Source organism: Gossypium arboreum, chromosome 2 (genome assembly GCF_025698485.1).
Source record: "Gossypium arboreum isolate Shixiya-1 chromosome 2, ASM2569848v2, whole genome shotgun sequence".
NCBI lineage: Eukaryota > Viridiplantae > Streptophyta > Magnoliopsida > Malvales > Malvaceae > Gossypium > Gossypium arboreum.
In genome coordinates this window covers 34,051,991-34,075,449 of record NC_069071.1, presented here as the reverse complement: position 1 = coordinate 34,075,449, position 23,459 = coordinate 34,051,991, and positions in this window count along the sequence as shown.

The following is a 23,459-nucleotide window of genomic DNA, read 5'->3' as shown; positions in this document are numbered from 1 at the left end:
ATACTAAATTCATACAAACATAGGAATGAGTAGATCCAGGATCAATCAATGCAATAACAATAGCATCATAGAGAGAAAATGTACCAGTAATCACATCGGGAGATGATGCATCCTCTCGGGCACGTATGGCATAAGCTCTAGCAGGCGCTCTAGCTTCTGATCTCGCCGCTAAATCTTTCATTATAGTTTTACTGCTAGCTCCACCTCCAGTATTTCTCGGTGGTCTACCTCTGCTAGCAGTAGTACTCTGTCTTGCACTCTGAAATTTTTCTTCTTTAACTTTCTCCGGACAGTCTTTGATAAAATGCTCGCGGAACCACACTTGAAACAAGCTCGCTCATTTCCCCAACACTCGCCAAAATGTTGCCTGCCACATTGCTGACATTCCGGCTTTCTAGATCGCACATTACCCACACTTGCCACTAAAGTAGCTTGAGCTTTAGACCCCGAATATGCCCTACCATGATCTCTGTGTGAATCCCCAGCTGAAACTGTCATTCGAGGGTTTGTCTCTTTGGATATCTTTGATTAAGATTGAAATGACTTGCTTATCGGCCTCTTTCTGACATCTCGAGCCTCAATAGCAGCTTTTGTTCTTTCTTTGTTCAATTCTTCGGCTTTAAGAGCTCGGTCAACCAATACTACAAATTCTTTCAGCTCCAAAATTCCCATAAGCACTTTAATGTCCTCATTTAGCCCATCCTCAAACCTTTTACACATAATGGCCTCGGTGGACACACATTCCTGGGCATACTTGCTGAGCCTTACAAATTCGCATTCATACTCTGCCACAGACATCTTGCGCTGCTTCAATTCAAGGAACTCCTTCCGTTTTTGATCAATAAATCACTGACTTATGTATTTCTTTCTGAATTCTTCCTGGAAGAAATCCCAAGTAACCCTTTCTTTTGGCACCACTACTACTAAAGTCTTCCACCAGTGGTAGGCTGAATCTCTCAAAAGTGATACAACACACTTTAAGCACTCATCGGGTGTACATGAGAACTCATCAAATACACGGGTAGAATTTTCAAGCCAGAACTCCACTTTCTCGGGATCATCATCGATCTTTGCTCTAAACTCTTCGGCCCCTTGTTTTCGAATCTTGTCAACCGGAAGCTTGTTCATTCTTACCAAATCTATGCCTTGAGCAGCTACAGGAACCGTTTGAGGTATGGGAGGGGGTGGAGGAGGTTGAGCATTTGGGTTTGCTCGAATAAACTCAGTATACCAATTGTTCATCATTTGGAGAAAGGCATTCCGAGCCTCATCTCCCTGTCTCAATGTCTCCGGTCTACTTTCTACAGGCGCGGTCCCTTGTGCGGGAGCCGGTGCATTACTAGCAACATCATCAGCTGCAGTCCCATCAGGATCCATTACTATATCAAAACAAAACACAGTTTAGAATAATCAGGTGTCACCACACTATCACAGTATATTTATGGCATGTATAGCTAGACTTTTACACACACTATATTAGTCCGAGAATTGACTAAACCATAGCTCTAATACCACTAAATGTAACGCCCCTTACCCGTGTTCTACATCGAAATAGGGTACGAGGTATTACCAGATCATAATATATATCATTAAACGAAACCGAAATAGAAATATGTCATCCAAATAGATAATGTATCATTATAACATATGACTTGAACAATATTAGCCAAATTCAATGGCTTATACAAAATAATTTGGTTAAATAATGTAACCAATATTTTAAACCTAGGCAATTATGACACGTAACAAAATAACGAAGCCTACTATACATGCCATAATTCAAAAGAAATGTTTATTTCAAATACCCAAAAGTATTGATAGTGTGGCAGATCTTCAACGATCCTTAACTCCCTAGCAATGCCGGACGACACTATTAGACAAAAGAGAGAAAAGAAAGTAAGCTTATATAGCTTAGTAAGTAAGTATATAAATAATAATTAAAGAATCTAATATGTTTACACATTAACTCAAGTGTATCTACTTTTAATTTCAATATTTACTCCACTTTGATTGAGCTGTCTCTCCTGCGTCATGTTCACTAAATAAATCATAACTCGAGTTACAAAACTTGAAATTCAAATCCGTAAAATTTTCCTGAAACTAGACTCATATAACTTCTTACTAATTTTTTTTCTAGAATTTTTGGTCCAGCCAATTAGTACAGTTTATTAGTTAAAGTTTCCCCTGTTATACAGCTCGACTGATCTGACCTCTACTCACTACGAGTTGAATTTCTCCCAGTAAACAATTCAAATAGCCATGAAACATGTTTCATTTAAAACTAGACTCAATAAGGAATCTAGACATATAAACTATATTTCTTAATTAGTTTTGTACAATCTTTAAATATTTATCGAAGTCAGAATAGGGGATCACATGGTCAATTTGAACAAGTCACACTAAAATATAAATATCGCAAAATATAGAGTTCCTTTGCTTTCTCTGTTTATTTTATATGAAAATAGACTCATTGAGCTTTAATTTCGTATCTCATTCAGCCTCTAATTAAATTTATACTATTTTTGGTGATTTTTCAAAATCACGTCACTACTACTGTCCAAAACAGTATTATTGCAAATTCACTCTTTCACACTTTCTTTGTATTAACCTCACTTAGCATACATATCACAATTCATTTTCACCACATTTCATACATCACAAGTATAAGTCCATGATTACAATGCCACCGTAAAATTATCCCGTTGAACAATTCGGATCAATCCTCGATACTTGATGGTTTCAACACACTCCCCCACTATCATATTTCATATAATTCGGCTCTCTTGTACACATGGTGAACACTTAGTACCACCCATGTGACCTAGCCAATTTATCTCGTAGCTCTCTTGTCTACATTGTAACACCCCTCGCCTGTATCCGACACCGGGACAGGGTTCAAGGTGCTACCTGACTTTTACTAACACTTCCATACTAAATAGGGCCATGAAATCTCAAATAATTAAAAACTCAATCAATCACACAAAAATCGGGCCGTAAAATTTTGATCAATTTAAAAACTTTTCTTTTCACATGCAATCTGTCCCATATCACGGACTTCTTTACGCCCAAAACATACATCCGGGGTGGTTCAGGACCCAACCGAGAACTCATGAAAAACTTAGAAAAACCTCTTGCGTTAAGGCTTCACATGCCCGTATGCTCAGGCTGTGTGGCCAGAAATAGGCTATTTACCAAGCCTTTTGTCACTCTCACACCACATGCATAGATACATACTTATCCAATAACATACAACATGGCATAAATGAGCTCTTAAACATCTACAAACATGTTATGCTCAAGCCATTTTCTTATGCAATAAATATTATAGAATTTGCCCACATCATTACCACATACTAGTCATAACCATCATTACATCACGAACCTCATGTCCATCACTAAGCATACATAATCATTTCCACAAACCATTCATGAGGCATTATTAACTATTTACCAATCACCAAATCTTGCATCAGTTACCAACTCATCAATGAATCTCATTTTAATCTCTAGGCATACATACTATAAGCCACATCACAAGATATAGTATCATACATATATATGAATAAACATTTAGGCCCACAACATCATTAGCCAACATAGGCCAATTCACATGGCTACAACACTTTATCAATACAAACCAAAACCTTTGGCTAAATCATAATATCACATACTCAACATTAAAACCCTATACATGCCATAGACTCGAAACACTAGGATTTACTTACACCAATAGCGTTAACTCGACAGTGTGATAATATCTCTGACGGCCTCCAACCCGAGCTAACCTGGCAACCCTAGGGAATATGGGAAAGAAAAGGGGAGTAAGCTTTATGCTTAGTAAGTTCATAAGAAAACAATAAGCAACTCATTAACAAGTTTTATCAATGTTTACAACATAATCACAAATTCACTACAAGTTGTCTTCCTGAGCAACAGTCACTAAATTATTTATAACTGGAGCTACGAAACTCCAAATCAATTGCCGTTAATTTTCCCTGAAAATAGACTCATATATATTCCATCCATAAAATTTTCAGAATTTTTGGTTTTGCCAATCAATACCAGATTTTTCTTAAAGTTTCTCCTATTTCACTGTTTGACTAAGCTGACCACTCTTAACTACGAATCAAATTTCTCATTGTACAGAATTCAAAATATGTTCTTGTTGATTTAATTTGAAACTAGACTTATTAAGGAGTCTAAGCATATAAATTTTATCTTATAAACATTTTTGTACAAATTATAATGATTTTCTAAAAATAGAACAAGGGACCCCGAAGTCATTTGACTCTATCCCATGCCACTTCAAATATCTCATTATCAGCAATTCTTTTGCTTACAAGGTTTCTTTTATAAGAAACTAGACTCATTAAGCTTTAATTAAATAATTTATTCAGCTTCTAACTCAACTCTCATAATTTATGGTGATTTTCCAAAATCACGTTACTGCTGCTATCCCAAACAGATTTATTACAAATTTACTCTTTCACACTTTCTTTGCATTCACATTATTTAAACATGTATATCACCAATCAATTTCATCACAATTCTATAATTTCACTTAAGCATAATCTCAATACAATACATCATGCTCAATGATTCGCACACAACCATTCAAATTAGCAATTATAAGATGGTTCCGCACATAGCCCACCCTTATCGATAATTTACGATGGTTTTACCCTTACTCACATATATGACATCGACATTTTCATCTGTGCTTCTCATTTCACATTCATGATTCAATTCCAATAGATCTAACATGCATAAGTATATATCATATACCTGGCCAACTTAATGTATTGAATGAATTCAATTGCCGATTTAACACAAGGTCTCATAGTCTTAGACTTTTATCAAATCACCGGCATTTAGCCTGCTAGGTTTTAAACCCGAATTCATCACCGGCACGAAGCCTGCTAGCTTTAAGTTTGAACTCATTCACCGGCATTTCGCCTGCTAGGCTTGAAGCCCGATATCATTTCAGTGGCATTATAGCCTGCTAGGCCCGAAGCCCGATAATATTATTCACCAGCTTAAAGCTTGCTAGGCTCAAAGCCCGAATATCACCATTATAAAGTCGTCCATAAACAATTCATATAATATAGCATGTATACCTGTTCACTTTGCTCTATTTAATCATTCAATTACAATTTATAATTGCCCTTTGAATCATTTGATATTTTGCACACTAAGTGTCATTCTCAATATCTCGCACACTAAGTGCCATTCTCAATATTTCGTACACTGAGTACCATATTTGATTGCCCCGCACACTAAGTGCCACATTTTGTCGATATGTCGTCAGACATTAAAATATTCACGTATATACAATTTATGCGATATTAAAGCATTAGAAACATAAATTTAACAATACTTATTGCATACGAACTTACCTCATTAGCGGTAACGACAAATTAGATCGACAAATTCGATACTTCGTTTTTCCCTCGATATAGACTCGTACGAGGATTAACTTGATCTAAATCACTTCATGCAAGTGCCGAAAATAAGGAAGCTTCAATGGCTTTCTTTTTCTCCTCCATATTCGGCCAAAATAAAATTTGCATGGCCATTTTATGTTTTATTTTTATTTAATACATTTTAATATTCCATTTACCTTTTTGTCCTTTATAATAATACATAATTTCATATATGCCAAACCACTAATCTCCACTATCATAAAGTAATGGTTTAATTGATAAATAGGGACTTCTACTTTAGTAAAACATGGAAAATAAACACTTAAACAATTAGAATGTAACTTTTGCATTTTACGCGATTTAGTCCTTTTTGCTTAATTAACTATCGAAATGATAAAATTTTTCAACGAAACTTTAATACCATCTTTTTGCTACTCTGTAAATATTTATAAAATTATTTACGACTCAGTTTATAGAAATGAGGTCCCAATACCTCATTTCCTAAACCCACTTGACCTTAAGGTCATACCACTTGAACTTAATAAATCACTTATAAAACAAATATCACAATATCAAAAATATTTTTTTTTTAAAATCACAATTAACTTGTAAATATTAAATATAATATTTACAAACCTACTCGTCGGATTTGGTGGCCCCGAAACCACTATTCCGGTTAATCCTAAAAACGGGCTGTTACATACATGGTGTCCTTCACTTGGAATCACACATGCGACCTAGCTACATTTATCTCTCCCGTAGCTCTCTTGTCTGCATGGGATACATCTCGTATCACACATGTGACCTAGCTACTACATAGTATCTCGTAGCTTTCTTGTACACATGATGTGCACTCAGCACCATACATGTGACCTAGCTACGCTCCATCTATATTATTCAATCTTTCCGAATGTTCAACCGGGATTTCTCTCTCTATTACTTATTTTCATTCCTCCAATAGTCGATTTATGTTTCAAAATTAGCTAAAATACATATAATACGCTGAAATACAAAAATGTAAATGAAATTAATGTATTATTTACATACAAACTTACCTCGGTGCAAAATATAGAAATTTTGCAATTTAGTCTAAAACATTTTCCTTCCCCCGTTCGAGATCGATTCCACGTCTTTCTTGATTAATGAGCTTGAAAGCTTGGGAAAAACCCTAGCTATGGAGAACATGTAAGTTTCGGCCAAGCTTGAATGAAGATGAACACATTTTTGTGTTATTTTTCCCATTTTATTTCATTTAATATACAAATGACCAAAATGCCCTTACTACTAAACTTTCTTAATATTCCATCCATGTCCTAATTTTTGTCCATATAAAGTATAATGGTCTAATTGCTATTTAAAGACCTCTACTTAAAACCCCCATTTCAATCAAGTACTATATGAACTAGAACACACATTTTTTTACCTATTTCAATTTAGTCCTAAATATCAAATTAAACACCCAATCAATAAAATTTCGCAACGAAATTTTCACACAATTATGAAATCATAATATAAACACTAAAACTTAATCAAAATAATTTCTTTCAATCTCGAATTCGTGGTTTCGAAACCACTATTCCGTTTTAGCCCTAAATCGTGCTGTTACACATATACCCATGTTCTAGGCCTCATAATAATCATAAAATAAATATTTTGATGTCAGATTTGTCGTCCTAAAACCACTATTGTGACTAGTCCCTATTTCGGGATGTTACATTTCTCCCCCCTTAGGGACTTTCGTCCTCGAAAGTCTTACCAGAAAACAGATTCTGATATTGACTTCTCATTGTTTCTTCCGGCTCCCATGTGGCCTCTTCTACACCATGTCGATGCCATAAAACTTTTACAAGAGCCACATCTTTATTTCTCAACTATTTAACTTCACGAGCCAATATCTTAACCGGTTCCTCTCTATAAGTCATGTCCGGTCGAATTTCAATCTCAGTCGGCGAAATCACATGAGAGGGGTCTGATCAGTATCTCCTTAACATGGATACATGGAACATGTCATGAATCTTTTCCAGTTTGGGTGGCAACGCCAAACGATAGGCTAATGGTCCAACTCTTTCGGTAATCTCGTATGGTCTGATAAATCGTGGACTCAGTTTACCTTTCTGACCAAATCTCAATACTTTTTTCCATGGAGATACTTTCAAGAATACTCTATCTCTAACTTGAAACTCAATTTCCTTTCTTTTCAGATCAGCATAAGACTTTTGCCTATCTAATGCCGCTTTTAAACAATCCCGTATCACTTTAACTTTTTCTTCAGTTTCTTTGATTAGATCTGTAACACCCCTAACTCGTGACCGACGCCGTGTCGGACACGAGGGGTTAACGAGACAAATCCTCTTAAAGTACCGATTTAATTTGGCATTTCTGGACAGGCTGGAAAACTGCGTCACCGTCGCCTTAAAATCATATCTCGAGTTCCAAAACTCGGAAACTGGTTTCGTAAATTTTCCTGAATTTAGACTCATATACCCATCCATGGATTTATTTTTAGAATTTTGGTTGGGCCAATTGGTACAGTTTATTAGTTAAAGTCACCCATGTTACAGGGATCGACTGCTCTGACCTCCGCGCGTTACAACTTGAATATCTTTCTGTACAGGGCTTTAATACTGGTGTCGTTTGTTTCTAATGAAACTAGACTCAAAATGGAATCTGTACATATAAGGCATGACTCCTAATTCTTTCTGGATAATTTATGGTAAATTTTCAAAGTCGCGACAGGGGACCCAGAAATCGTTCTGGCCCTGTCTCACGAGAACTTTAATATCTCCCAGTATACTGCTCATATGGTCGTTTCGTTTCGTCCATATAAAATAGATTCATCAAGGATCAGTTCCATAATTTACTCACTATTTAATTCTACTTATACTATTTTAGTGATTTTTCAATCTCATCTCACTGCTGCTGTCCGCAACAGTTACTGCAGTAGACTATGCCAATTTCATGAATTTTTCCTTGGCCTTAATCATCCATCATACATGACACAAATTATGGCCACCTTAACAAAATTTGAGTTTCTAAGACTCGTGGCTATAGGTTCTAGCATCCCACTCGACGACCACATAGGCCATTTTCACATGGCTTAAAGTTTACAACCCACAATTCGACAAAATATAATAGCCTATACATGCCAAATGTTCTTCAACAACAAAAAACAATACCACAAGATTTCAGCGGTGTGATGACTTCAACGACGGTTCCGAGCACGCAACAATACGAGTCCAAGAGACCTAAAATGGGTGACAAGAAAACACCGAGTGAGTTTACAACTCAGTAAGTCATAAGCATTCGTCAATCCAATCGATAAAGTTACTACTACATGTACAACAAATGAGGCTAGGTACTCGTCCATATCGAATCTATACCATAATACCTCGGACCTTTCGGTCCAATCTCGTACCAATTCATACATCCACATTTCATATTCTACACAACAAGATAATCAAGCATTTTTACACATTAACTCATTTTCCAGCACAACCATACAATTTCAATCATCACATAGATTTAAGGCTTACCAAATTCAACCCCAAGCATGAACGTATTACCTATTCGTCATGAGCTCAAGGTACTTACCGATCCGCTGTCCATACTCACTCGATGGAGACACACCCTCCATATAATTGTTCGATTGGAGATATTTATATATATATATAGAGTACGCACACACGATGCTTAATACTCGATTTCGCACACTTAGTGCCATGCGATTTAAGCCCTTTTACAGTGCCATGCCCTTCGAGCTCGCACACTTAGTGCCATATATTTCCAGCATGCACACTTAGTGCCATATATTTCCAGCACGCACACTTAGTGCCAATCTCGCCACCGTACACACGTATTGCCAAGACACTTAGTGCCGAAAGCAAACTTTCTACACATTTCACTATTTCTTTTACATTCAACAATTGTCATCACTCCATACACATACATTTTCATTTATATATATATATCATCCCATTAAACGCAATTGCATAAATTTTACAATCATTTAAGCAATATCAAATACGTGCTTAATGACTTACCTCGTGTTGGGTAAAATAGTTCCAAGTCGGCTACTCGATGACCTTCGTCTTTCCCTTGCTTGATTCTCCTTCTTTAACTCCTTGAGCTTAATCTTGACACAAGTATGACCAAATCTCCTTCTAGTTCTCTTCTAAACCAAGCATGAAGCAAAAATCCTTCCTTTTTCCCTTAGTATTTTCAGCCAAGATTTTGAGAATGGATGAACAATTTTTTTTCCTTTCTTTTTCCTCTACTCACGGCAACAAAGGGGGGCATCCATGCTCATTTTTTTTTCATTTCTTTATTTTTTCTACATAATCCACTAACTAAACATGTTGGAAACATGTTCCCTTGCCCATATTCTTGTCATGGCCGGCCACTCACCTTAGGAAGTGGGTTATTTGACATGCAAGGACAACTATTTTCCCACATGTATTAATAGGCCACCTTACAATTGCCTAGCACATTTCTAAATTTTCTCACATAAGTCCTATTTGATAAAAATTCACTTACTATTAACAACATCCAAACACGAAATTTTCACACATGCATATATACATATAATGAGCATCAATTATGATGGTTAATTATTATTATGACTCGGTTTGGTGGTCCCGAAACCACTTTCCGACTAGGGTCGATTTAGGGATGTCACAAGATCAACTCCATGAATCTGATTTTCCTTGAGTTCTGTCCAATACAATAGAGTTCGGCACTTCCTACCATACAAGACCTCATAAGGTGCCATCTTCAAACTTGTTTGGAAACTATTATTGTAGGCAAATTCTACCAATGGCAGGTATTTTTCCCAAGTATCCTGAAATTCGAGGATGCAACAACGCAACATGTCCTCGAGAATCTGAATCATTCGCTCAGACTGACCATCAGTTTGAGGATAAAATGCTGTGCTAAAACTCAACTTTGTACCTAAGGCTTCTTGTAACTTATTCCAGAATCTCGAAGTGAACCTCCAGTCTCTGTCTAAAATAAGCAACAGTGGTACTCCGTACAATCTTACTATCTCAGAAATGTACAAATCAGCCAATCTATCAAGAGAATAATCTGTCCTTACCGAAATGAAATGAGCCGACTTCACCAATTTATCCACTATAACCCATATGGCATCTTTCTTTTTCGGAGTCATAGGTAGTCCTGTCACAAAGTCCATGGTAACTCTGTCCCACTTTCATACGGGGACCATTACAGGCTGTAACAAACTTGAAGGCACTTGATGTTCAGCTTTAACTTGCTAACATACCAGGCATTTCAATACAAATTCAGAAACATCTCTTTTCATACTGTTCCACCAGTACATCTTCTTTAAATCGTTGTACATCTTGGTACTTCCCGGGTGAACAGACAAATGACTGTTATGTGCTTCTTGCAAAATCTTCTGAATAAGTTTATTGTCTTTAGGTACACAAACCCTATCTCTGAACATCAAACATTCATCGAGACTGATTCAGAAATCTGACTCAACACTAGACTCACATTGAGCCCTTTTTGCCTGCAAGTCGTCATTATTAAGTTGAGCATCATGAATTTAATGCAGAAATGTCGGCCGAGCTGGACCATCATCAAGCAATGTCAAACGAGTATCCATGGCTCTCATAGTATACAGGGATTTTCTACTCAATGCATTGGCGACCACATTCGCCTTTCCCGGGTGATAGTCGATACTCAGATCATAATCCTTAATTAATTACTAGACCATCATCAAGCAATGTCAAACGAGTATCCATGGCTCTCATAGTATACAGGGATTTTCTACTCAATGCATCGGTGACCACATTCGCCTTTCCCGGGTGATAGTCGATACTCAGATCATAATCCTTAATTAATTCTAGCCATCTCCTTTGTCTCAAATTTAATTCTTTCTGAGTCATCAAGTATTTCAAACTCTTGTGGTCTGTGAATATAAAGCAAGTCTCGCCATACAAATAATGCTTCCAAATTTTTAAGGCAAAAATAATAGCGGCAAGCTCTAGGTCGTGGGTTGGATAATTCTTCTCATGGGGCTTCAATTACCGTGAAGCATAGGCTATCACCTTGCCATCTTGCATAAGCACACAACCCAATCCATTTAAGGATGCATCACTGTACACCACAAATTTTTTTCTCGATTCAGGTAGCACTAAAATAGGAGCTTCGATCAGCAATGTCTTTAACTTCTCAAAACTTTGCTGACACTTCTCTGTCCATTCAAATTTAACGTCTTTCTGTAGCAGCTTCGTCATCGGAGTCGCTATCATGAAATATCCTTTTACAAATCTTCTATAGTAACCGACTAAGCCCAAAAAGCTTCTAACCTCGATTACATTCTTAAGCGATTCCATTCGACATTTGCAGAAATCTTACTTGGATCAACTCGGATGCCTTCACTCGAAACTATATGACCCAAAAATCCAACTTCCTGGAGCCAAAAATCACTCTTGCTAAACTTAGCATACAGTAGCTTTTCCCGCAAGGTCTGCAACACAATTCTCAGGTGCTTCGCATGCTCTATCTCATCTTTAGAGTAGATCAAAATGTCGTCAATAAATACAACGACGAACTTATCCAAATATGGTCGAAAGATCTGATTCATTAGATCCATAAACATAGCTGGTGCATTCGTCAGCCCAAACGGCATGGTAAGAAATTCATAATGGACATACCTCGTTCTGAAAGCTGTCTTGGGTACATCTGAGTCTTTAACTCGCAGCTGATAATAGCCAGACTTTAAGTCTATCTTAGAGAATATGGTGGCTCCTTTCAACTGGTCAAACAAATCATCGATCCTTGGCAAAGGATACTTATTCTTGATAGTCACCTTTTTCAGTTGCCGATAATCGATACATAACCTCATCGAACCATCTTTCTTCTTTACGAACAACACAGGGGCACCCCCAGGTGAAAAACTTGGCCTAGCAAATCCTTTATCCGTCAGCTCTTGCAACTGTGCTTTTAACTCCTTCAGCTCGTTAAGTGCCATTCTATTTGGGGCAATAGAAATGGGAGTCGTCCTTGGCACCAATTCAATACCAAACTCTATCTCATTTTCAGGAGGCAATCCGGGTAATTCCTCCAGAAACACATCTGAATACTCACATACTATTGGCACAGATTCAATCTTCAATTCAGTTTCCTTAGTGTTCAATACAAATGCAAGGTAAGCTTCGTATCCTTTCCTCATATATCTCTGGGCAACCATTGCTGTGATTACAACTGGCGACAAACCCAATTCTCTTGATTTGACCCGTAGAATCTTACCATCCGAGCATTTCAATTTAATATACTTACTACCACAATTTACAATTACATCATGTAAGGCTAACCAATCCATGCCCAGTATCACATCGAACTCGTCAAATGGTAACAACATAAGGTTAGCTGGAAAACAATGACCATGAATCGTCAAAGGACAATTCTTACAGACTTTATCAACCAGGACTGATTTGCCTAATGGGTTCGACACTCTAATGATAAATTCCATAAGTTCAACGGGTATCTTCATATTAGACACCAATCTCATATAGATATATGGATACGTCGACCCCGGGTCAATTAAAGCAACAACACTTGTATCAAAAAGAGAGAAAGTACCCGTAATAACATCAGGAGCAGCGGCTTCCTCTCGAGCACGTATCGCATACGTTCTTCCCGGGGCTTGAACCTCTGATTTTGTAGCGTTTTTAGCCATGACTCGACTGCCACTAGCACTCCCAGGATATTTCGAATTTCTACCTCATAAAATGGGAGCACACGGCTTCGGAGCTATTTCCTCATCTTTTTCAGCTTATTTCGGGCAGTCTCTAAGGAAGTATCGAGGGAACCACATCTAAAACATGCACCGCTCTTTATTCGACACTCTCTGAAGTGAAATTTGTTGCAGCTCTTACACTTCAGTTTTGATCATCTACACTTCCCTCACTAGTCACCATCGGGGAGGAAGACTTTTAACCTCGTCGTTTAGAGCTTTTCGATCTACCCGAATATCCCACTGACGAAGTGGTGCGTTCATGCAGGCTCCTGGCCTTCTTCATGGAGAACGAGAGTGTTTTACCGCTAGACCTCTTGCTCGTAACTTGAGCCTCTCTCTTAGCTTGTTTCCTTTCATTATTAAGTTCCTCGGCCTTCTTGGCTCGATTGGACAATGCGGCAAACTCCCGTATTTTTAAAATCCTAATCAATAATTTGATGTCCTCATTCAGGCCTTCCTAGAAGCGTTTACACATTTTCGATTCAGTTTGGACCCATTCAGTTGCGTACTGACTTAGTCGTACGAACTCTCTCTCATATTCCGCTACAGTCTTGTTGCCTTGTTTGAGTTCCAAGAACTCCTTTCGCTTCAAGTCCAAAAACCGTTGGCTAATGTATTTCTTCCTAAATTCTGCTTGAAAGAAATCCCAAGTAATATTTTCTTTCGGCACTACTGAGGATACGGTCTTCAACCAATTGTATGCAGTGTCCTTCAAAAGTAAAACAATACACTTCAAACATTCCTCGGGTGCGCATGACAAATCATCTAGCACCGGCGTAGTATTTTCAAGCCAGAACTAGACTCTTTCAGCGTCATCATCAACTTTCGCTCTAAATTCCTCAGCCCCATACTTTCTAAGCTTATCTACGGGGGCTTTATCGGCTCGTACCAGCTCTTACCGGTGACATACCTACATCCTCGTCAGGTTGGTTAGGGGGCGGGGGAGGTCTTGTTATATTGGGGCGATTTCTTAGATAATCCCCAAATCATTCATCCATCATATCAAAGAAGGCAGCTCGGGCCTCTTCTCGGCCTTCTGACATTAGCCTTCTACTACTACTAGATACAGCTTGTTGTACAGAAGCTGGAGCATGGCTCTCGGCTCCCTCAGACTCATTTTGTGCTTGATTGGAAGATAGTCACTATCTTCAAAATAGTTTAAACAATTAGGAGACGGCACACTATTAACATTCGAACAATGGCATGTATAGCGAACTTTAACATCCTCTACGGTAGTCCTAGAACTGACTAAACCGTAGCACTGATACCAATAAATGTAACACCCCTCACCCGTATCCGTTATCAGGATAGGATTTGAGGTATTACCGAAACTTTACATTTAAAACATACTAAATCGTCTCACCAGGTTTAGCTCAGATCTGAAACTTTCAAGCATTCATATCTTGTCCTTTAAATGGGCCTTCAATGCCTTAAATATACAAAGAGATAGTTCGGGATAGGACTAGGAACATTTCATAACTTTAAAAAAAATTTCCTTATTTAGAAGTGTCACACGCCCGTGTATGAGGGGCCGTGTGGTCACCCATGCCCATGTGGCCTAGGGCACGTCCATGCCTTTAACCCGTGGGCAACACTGACTATTAGGCACGGCCAAGACACACGCCCGTGGGCTCTCTCCGTGTCCAAAACTTAAGCATTCTTTTAAATTAACACGGCCCAGACACACGCCCGTGTGTCCTACCCGTGTGCTAATTTGACTTAAAGTTTTAGGTGTAGGGGACATACGACCATGCCACACGCCCATGGGGATGGACCGTGTGTCACACACGGCCTAGACACACGCCCGTGTATCTAACCATGTGGACCTTAATAGGCTATTTTCCAAGCCTTTAGTCAGCCCTTTCTACTTCTTTTTCCTAATAGATATCAAATTCAAAGTAAAACATGATTATACACTTGTAAATGATCTTGATGAAGTTAGTTGTATGGAAACCTCATATCATTGGTCTCATACAAAAAGGTTATTTCCCATCTACTATTTATGGGTTCTTATGTTATGTAGTACATTCAAAATTTGGCTCGTTTTTGAACTCATTGCCAATTGTAGCAACCCATCATATAAGAACATAAACATGCATATAAAGGCAGGTCATAGCCTACTTCCAAATATGCCAATTTCTATGGCCTTATACAAAAAGATGAATACATCATTATATGCCTTCATTTGGCAATTCAAGTGACGCATATGATAAAATACTCAAAGCCCTATACATGCCATTAACAAAGTAGAAGTGTCTTTATACCAAAGCTTGACTAGTTGATAGTGTGTTGCTTCTCCAACCGTCTTCCAATCCTTATGAGTCCTAAAGCTCTGTAAACCAGAAAAAATAGAGGGGGTTAAGCATTTTCATGCTTAGTAAGCTCGAATAATCGAAAAGTAAACTTACCAAGTAATTAGCATACATCCACACTTAAATCATGAAATCATCAATTATGAAATGATTTCTTATCACCTGCACTCAATCAATAAGTTAGTCACATAACAAAACATCATGTAATTTATGTAGATGAGCTCATCGTTCATCATCTTATTGATGTACATCATACTAATCCCATTGAGTTTCTAGGAAATCTCGATGGAATACCCATTATCCATAAATTCTTACGAATGATCATTTCACATATATGCACTTCCGCAAACCTCACATCTCATGGCAGGATTACCAGTCCAGGCTAAATCCCCCATATCATAAACTCATAAGCTGATGTTGGGATTACCAGTCTAGGCTAAATCCCTTATAGCGACAAACACCCTTAATGAGCTCGGATCTGAATTACAAGTCCAGGGTAAATTCAGACCCTAATAGGATTACCCGTCCGGGCTAAATCCTCAATGCACATATATTCTTCGGGAGGCTCGATCATTCAAGGAACACTCGTCTGGGCTAGATCCTTTCCACACTCGAGATCACGGTTGCAGGATCTCTTTACACATATGAATGAGGGTTTATCCATCGAATTCCCTTTGGCAACCTCATCCGAGACATTTTTCATATGTTACCATCAAATATACATTTCCATGATATTTCATGCTAACAATAAATGCAATCATCATGCATTCGTAAATCATTCAATTATGCATATTAGGGGTTTACTTTAAGTTATCCAAACTTACCTGGTATTCTTTTCAGGGTTGTGTTTCGGTTATTTCGAAACCTTGCGTTTACCATGATCGACCTCCGAAATTTGTTCCTCGGGGTCTATAACAGCAAAAATTAACTCATTAATACCCACATTATACATTTCAAGTTTAATATCTACCCCGGTCCAAATGATCGTTTTGCCCTTAACCTTTGACATTTTTATGATATAGTCCCTAGGCTCGTATAATGAAACACATGCACTTTCTATCTTACCCAAGTCTAGCCGAACACTTTTCCTTCTTATGGTAGCCCACATTACCTATTATTTTCTCATTTCTACCACAGATTTACATCTTTTGCAAAATAGTCCCTATAAGGGTTTTCCATGAAAATCAACTAGGAAAAGATGTTTAATACACATTCATCTTCCATATTCCTCCATAATCCATCAAAATACAAGCAACTCATGCATGGGTAAATTTTTAAACATGAACCCTAGCATGAAATATGGGTAGAAATGGAGAGAGCAAGCTACAGGTATTTCAAAAATACATAGAGCATGAAAAACGGGACTTAGGAGCACTTACTATTGAGCTTGGAAAGCTTGAAACCCTAGCTACGGAGAACCCTAAATTTTTAGCTGGATGAAGGAGAAAATGGCTAATTTTGGCTTGATTTTTCCCATTTTAATTCATTAAAATGACAAACGACCAAAATGCCCTTATGCCCTTTCTTTAAAATTTCATCCATGCAAGCCTATTTTTGTCCAAAAATTTAGAATTTGGGAAAATTGAGCTCCAAGACCTTCTAATTCATAATGTAAAGAAATATCATACAAATTGGTTATAGAATCCAAGTTTTACAATTTATTCAATTTAGTCCCTAATTTCCAATTGGACACCTTATACTTAGAATTTCTTCATAAAACTTTAACACATGCATATACTCATATTCTAGGCCTCATAATAATCATAAAATAAATATTTTGATGTCAGATTTGTGGTATCGAAACCACTATTTCGATTAGGCCCTATTTCGGGATGTTACAATTATGGACTGACAGTGGATCATATTTGGATCTAGGTTGGAGTGCGTGGAGATTGGCGTTCTTCTCTCAACAGGTGTGTAATTGCACTGTTTTAGCAATAGATTGGCAAAAGGCAGAAATGTTCTACTGTTGACACTACATGAGCGTACGCACGCACGTGTGGTGAGTCGAATGCTCGAAACGTGGGCATTCGATCAAGGAGGCCACATGAAAAATTCGTGGGCGTAGGCTGAGCTTGGGCCATGGTAGGCCAAAATCGGCCGTGTGGACCCTGTACGGGGAAACCGCACGAATGTGTGGAGATTGTTGGGCCGGCTATGTAGTTTGCATGGCCAAGGCCGTTATTTGGGCTTATTGGGCCATACTAGTGTGTAGGCCCACATTGGCCGTATTATGGGCTTGGGCCCTTTTCTGCTATTTAACTGGTAAGGTTAAACGGGTCACATAAGTTGACTGTGAACCTACGGTTGGGCCGGTAAGTATACCAAGACCCTAATTTATGATTTGATTGTTATACCCCTATGAGGTAAATGACTGATATAACTCTATGTGATGTATGACCGTTTGAGCATGCCATTCCTATCGTATGATCATTATATTATGTTGCATTTCATGGGGTGGGATATATGATATTGGAGGAAGTGTACTGGAAGGCTATAAGCCTACTACTGGCAGCTTTGCTGCAATTACTGTAGTGCCAAAATCAATACTTTATTTTGGAGTGTAAGGATGGGTGGGTCGATTATTCCCCGCATGGAGTGTAGGGCTGGACGGAGTGGAGTGTAGAGGATGATTGGGTAGGATCTTTTTATGTATTACTGATACAGTACTGGATTGGGCAAAGGCCCACACTGATATTGCTACTAACATGGGCTTAAGCCCAGACTGTTCAACACCGATCGTGTGACTGTTATTCGTTAGAGATTACACTCTGAGTTTCATACTCACCTTTTTTGCTTAACTGTGCAGGTAATCCTTAGGCGGGTCGGTGCCGCGAGGGACTTAGAGATGGCCACACTAGTGCTTCTATTTTCTTTTATTTGCTATGAGATTTTGTTTTGGGTTATGTATTGAAGCCTCTTTAACTTTCTTGTTTAAATTCGGGTTTTTGTTACAATAATTTATATCTGTTGAGAACGTAGAACGCGGTTTTCCAAAATGATAACTGTTTTAAAAACACTACGATTTTGTAACGCTTTTGAAATGCTTCCGCAACAAACAGAGTTTAAAAAGTAATGAAAATTTAAAATGAATAAAAAATAGCTAGAATGAATTGGGATCTAACAAAGAGGCTTTAAATTTCCAAATGGGTTTTTTTTTCCAACAAGAGCAAGTTTTCAAAAAGCACTCTAATGTGACACCGCCTGATTCGACCATAACGTCTAGGCTGGGTTTGGGGGTGTTACATTTAGTGGTCTTAGAGTCAGGTTACAAAAACTCGGCTGTGGATTTGGGTTTTTCATAAAAAGAAAAAAAAAAACAAAGATTTCAAAAGAATTGTTTTAAATGGTGGAAGAATATTTTGAAGTAATAGTTTCCAAATGTGTGGTCTACCGAGTCTCCGGTACCGATTCTGTAAGTTCTCTAAAACTACTACTTGTTTTAACTAAAATAAGATTATCATAGATGGTATACTGTACTGAAGCCCTTATTTGGGAAACCCAAAACTGTAGTGAGACTGCGATCTACGAAAACAAACAACTCTGAATCATAGATGCTTTTCTTTTCATAAAACATTCGTTAATAAACACTGAAACTATAAAACTAATGTATAAAACTATTAATACATATAATATGTGAGTCAACTATGAGCAATAGAGGTACTCGTGGAAGGGGTACTAGAGGTCGCGGCGGAAGCCGCGGAGGTGCTCGGGCTGGGTCTTCAGCAGCGGGCCATATGCCTAATGTTGAAGCGAGAGAGGCACCAACTTCATCTGTTACTGAGATTGGGTCACACGATTAGGTGATTGGGGATGACGCACTATCTCAAGCTATCCTGCGAATTTTAGAAAAGGGTCGCTGGGTCCAATACTGGTACTGTGGGTCGTGGATCGGCAACAAAATGACTCAGGTCTAATAGGGCTGAAATCTTTAGGGGCATCACTGGAGTTGCCCCTAATGTGGCTAAATATTGGATTGAGGGTATAGAGAGGATCATGGATAACCTCGACTACACCCTAGAGCAGAAACTAAAAGGTGCAGTATCGTTGTTGCGGGATGAAGCCTATCAGTGGTCGCTTACAGTGAGAGAGGGTATTCAGCCTGATCGATTGACTTGGGAGTTTTTCAAGAATGCATTTCAATGGAAATATGTAAGTGCTAGCTATGTGGATGCTCGTAGAAGGTAATTTTTGAACCTAACCCAAGGGGACAAGTCTATGGCTAAATATGAGGCAGAACTTTTGCGATTGAGCCGCTATGCGCGAGGCATGGTGGATACTAAATATGAGCGCTATTTTCATTTCGAGGATGGCCTCAAGGATAATTTTTGAGTTTTGATAGCTCCACAAAGGGAGTTAGATTTCGCAGTGTTAGTAGAAAATGCAAAGATTGCTGAAGATGTGAAGTGCATTGAGCGCCAGAATCGTGATAAGGATAAGGGGAGAAACAAGAAGGTTTGAGATCCCTTAGGTTCAACTATTGGGCCTAAGAAGAAGGCCAGGGTTGATGGGCCAGCTAGGGTTGGAGCCCCTGTTGCTACTTTTGGGTTGCAGCCTTGTGCAGTTTGTGGGAAACGCCATCAGGGCGAGTGCTAGGTACAGATGAGGGCATGTTTCAAGTGCGGATCTATGGAGCACCGTATTAGAGATTGTCCATGGAGGCATGATCAGATACAAGCTACTGGTAGGGGTATTGTTCAGTTGTAGAGGGGTTTTCAATAGCTACCGAGAGATCATGGTCAAGCAGAGGTGGAAATGGTATGGGCCGAGGTCGTGGAGGACTGGACAGAGGTGCAGGTCATACTGAGGTGAGGCAGCCAGTACTAGTTTATGCTGCATGTCACCGAGAGGATGGAGATGCCTCAGATGTGATTACAGGTACATTTTTCATTCATCAGGTGCCTTGCATTGCATTGATTGATGTTGTTTCTATGCACTCTTATATAGCATGCACTGTGTCTAAGAATTTGTGTGTGATGTGTGAAAACACTACGAGTGAGATTACCGTGTTGAGTCCATTAGGACAGTCAGTGAGAGTGAATAAATTGTTTAAGGATGTACCTTTGGAGGTTCAAGGAAAAATCTTTTTAATCGACTTGATGGAACTTCCTTTTAGGGAATTTGACTTGATACTGGGTATGGATTGGCTAGTCAAGCATCAGGCAAATTTGGATTGTGCTGCTAAGTGAGTGGCCCTAAAAACTATAGAGGGTGAATAGGTGGTCATGATTGAGGAGCATTGGGATTATCTTTCAAATGTGATTTTTGCGCTGAGAGCCGAGAAGATGGTGCGTAAGGGTTGTGAGGCATATTTAGCTTATGTCAGTGCTTCTGGATCTAAAATTGTGTCTGTTAAGGATATCAGAATAGTTAAGGATTTTTTGGATGTTTTCCCTGAGAAGTTACTGAGGTTACCTCCTAATGATGAAGTTCAGTTTGGGATATAGCTCTTGCCTGGTATAGCTCTAGTGTCTATTGCCCCTTATAGAATGGCACCGAAGGAGCTCGTAAAGCTTAAGGCTCAAATTCAGGAGTTATTTGATCGAGGGTTTATTCGCCTAGTGTGTCTCCTTGGGGAGCACCAGTTTTGTTCGTGAAGAAAAAGGATGGAACCATGTGGATGTCCATCAACTATCGGCAACTGAACAAATTGACTATCAAGAATAAGTACCCCCTACTGAGGATTGACGACCTATTGACCGATTTCGGAGAGCTTCGATCTTCTCTAAAATTGATCTTCGATCGGGGTACCATCAACTGAGGGTTAAGGAGACTGATGTCTATAAGACAGCATTTAGAACTCATTACGATCATTACGAGTTTCTAGTAATGCCATTTGGGCTAACAAATGCACCTGTTGCTTTTATGGATTTGATGAACCGAGTGTTCCAGCCCTATCTGGATCAGTTCATAGTAGTGTTTATAGATGACATTCTGGTGTATTCGAGGACTGAAGAGGAGCATGATGCACATCTCTGGGTTGTTCTGTAGAAATTGAGGGAGAAACAGTTGTATACTAAATTCAGCAAGTGTGAATTCTGGCTACTTGAGGTAACTTTTCTGGGTCATATAGTGTCTTCTGAGGGGATTAGGGTTAATCCTTGAAAAATAGAAGCGGTTCTGGATTGGAAACAGCCTAATTCGGTATCTGAGATTCGAAGTTTTCTGGGTCTAGCAGTGTATTATAGACGGTTTGTTAAAAGGTTTTCGTTGATTGCTGCACCTCTGACTAAGTTGTTGCATAAAGGGGTACCATTTAATTGGACTGAAAAGCAGTAGGAAAGTTTCAAGAAGCTTAAAAAGGTATTGACTAAGGCCCCTATTTTGATACAGCTAGAATATGGGAAGGAATTTATTCTCTACAGTGATGCATCACATGTTGGCCTGGGATATGTGTTGATGCAAGAGGGTAAGGTAGTGGCTTATGCAACTCGTCAACTTAAGACTCATGAAGCGAACTACCAGATGCATGACTTGGAGTTGGCTGTGATGGTATTCGCACTGAAGATTTAGAGGCATTACCTGTATGGTAAGAAGTGTATTATTTACACGGATCACAAGAGCCTCAAGTATCTCCTCACCCAAAAGGAGCTAAACCTTAGGCAGCGAAGGTGGATAGAGTTGCTTAAGGATTACAACTGTTCGATTGAATATCATCCTGGAAAGGCTAATGTATTAGCCTATACACTGAGCCATAGGGTTGTTACTGATCTGAGGGCAATGTTTGCTCGTCTCAGTTTATTCGATGATGGTAGTGTACTGGCTGAATTTCAAGTTAAACCGAGATGGATTGAACAGATTAAAGGTAAGTAGTTGGAGGATAAGTCATTGAGTTCTCGTTTCCAACAGATAAAGAAGAGGGAAACTTCAGATTTTGGGCTCAATAGCGAAAGGGGCACTTTGTTTCTGTGGGAGAGTTTGTGTACTGAAGGATATGGATTTGAGGTAGTCTATACTGTAGGAGGCGCATAGTAGTCCTTACGCTATGCACCCTGGCAGCAATAAAATGTACCGAGACTTTTGGGAGTTATATTGGTGGCCAAGACTTAAGCGAGAAGTTACTGATTTTGTAAGTAAATGTCTGACTTGCCAGTAGGTTAAGGTGGAGCATCAGTTGCCTTCAGGGTTGCTTCAGCCAGTTAAGATTCCACCTTGAAAGTGGGAGAAAGTAACTATGGACTTTGTTAGTGGGCTACCCTTAACACCTTCTAAGAAAGATTCGGTATGGGTTATCGTGGACTGATTGACCAAGACTGCTCACTTTATACCTGTTTGTACTGATTACTCATTACAGAAGCTGACTAAGCTGTATGTGTTCAAAATTGTGAGACTGCATGGGGTACCGGTTTCTATCATATCTGATAGAGATCTTCACTTTATGTCACAGTTCTAGAAGAGGTTGCATGAGGCACTGGGTACAAGGTTGGACTTCAGTACTGCATTCCATCCTCAGACAGACGGTCAATCAAAGAGGGTGATTCAGATACTGGAGGACATGTTAAGAAGTTGTGTGATCGTTGATTCCCCTCTATCAAGGGGAATACTTACCATACTCAGATTTTTTATTCTGTGGGATTTGAAAATCTTAACGACTCAACACAGTTTCTTAACTCAAGGGCAAAAAAAAGACAACGAATTCAATGAAAAAATAACCACATTTAGTGGTTTTGGGGCAGTTGGAACGATTACTTACCATTGGCAGAGTTTGTATACAACAATAGCTACCAGTCTAGCATTCGATGGCACTTTACGAGGCATTATATGGTCATAAGTGTCGTACTCCTTCTTGTTGGACAGAGTTGGGTGAGCGGCGTGTTTTGGGTTTGGAGCTAGTATCTGATATCGAGGATAAGGTCAGATTGATTCGGGATAAACTAAAGGCAGATCAGACAAGCAGAAGTCATATGTAGATCTGAAGCGGAAAGAGATCGAGTTTTCTGTGGGGGACTTGGTGTTTCTTAA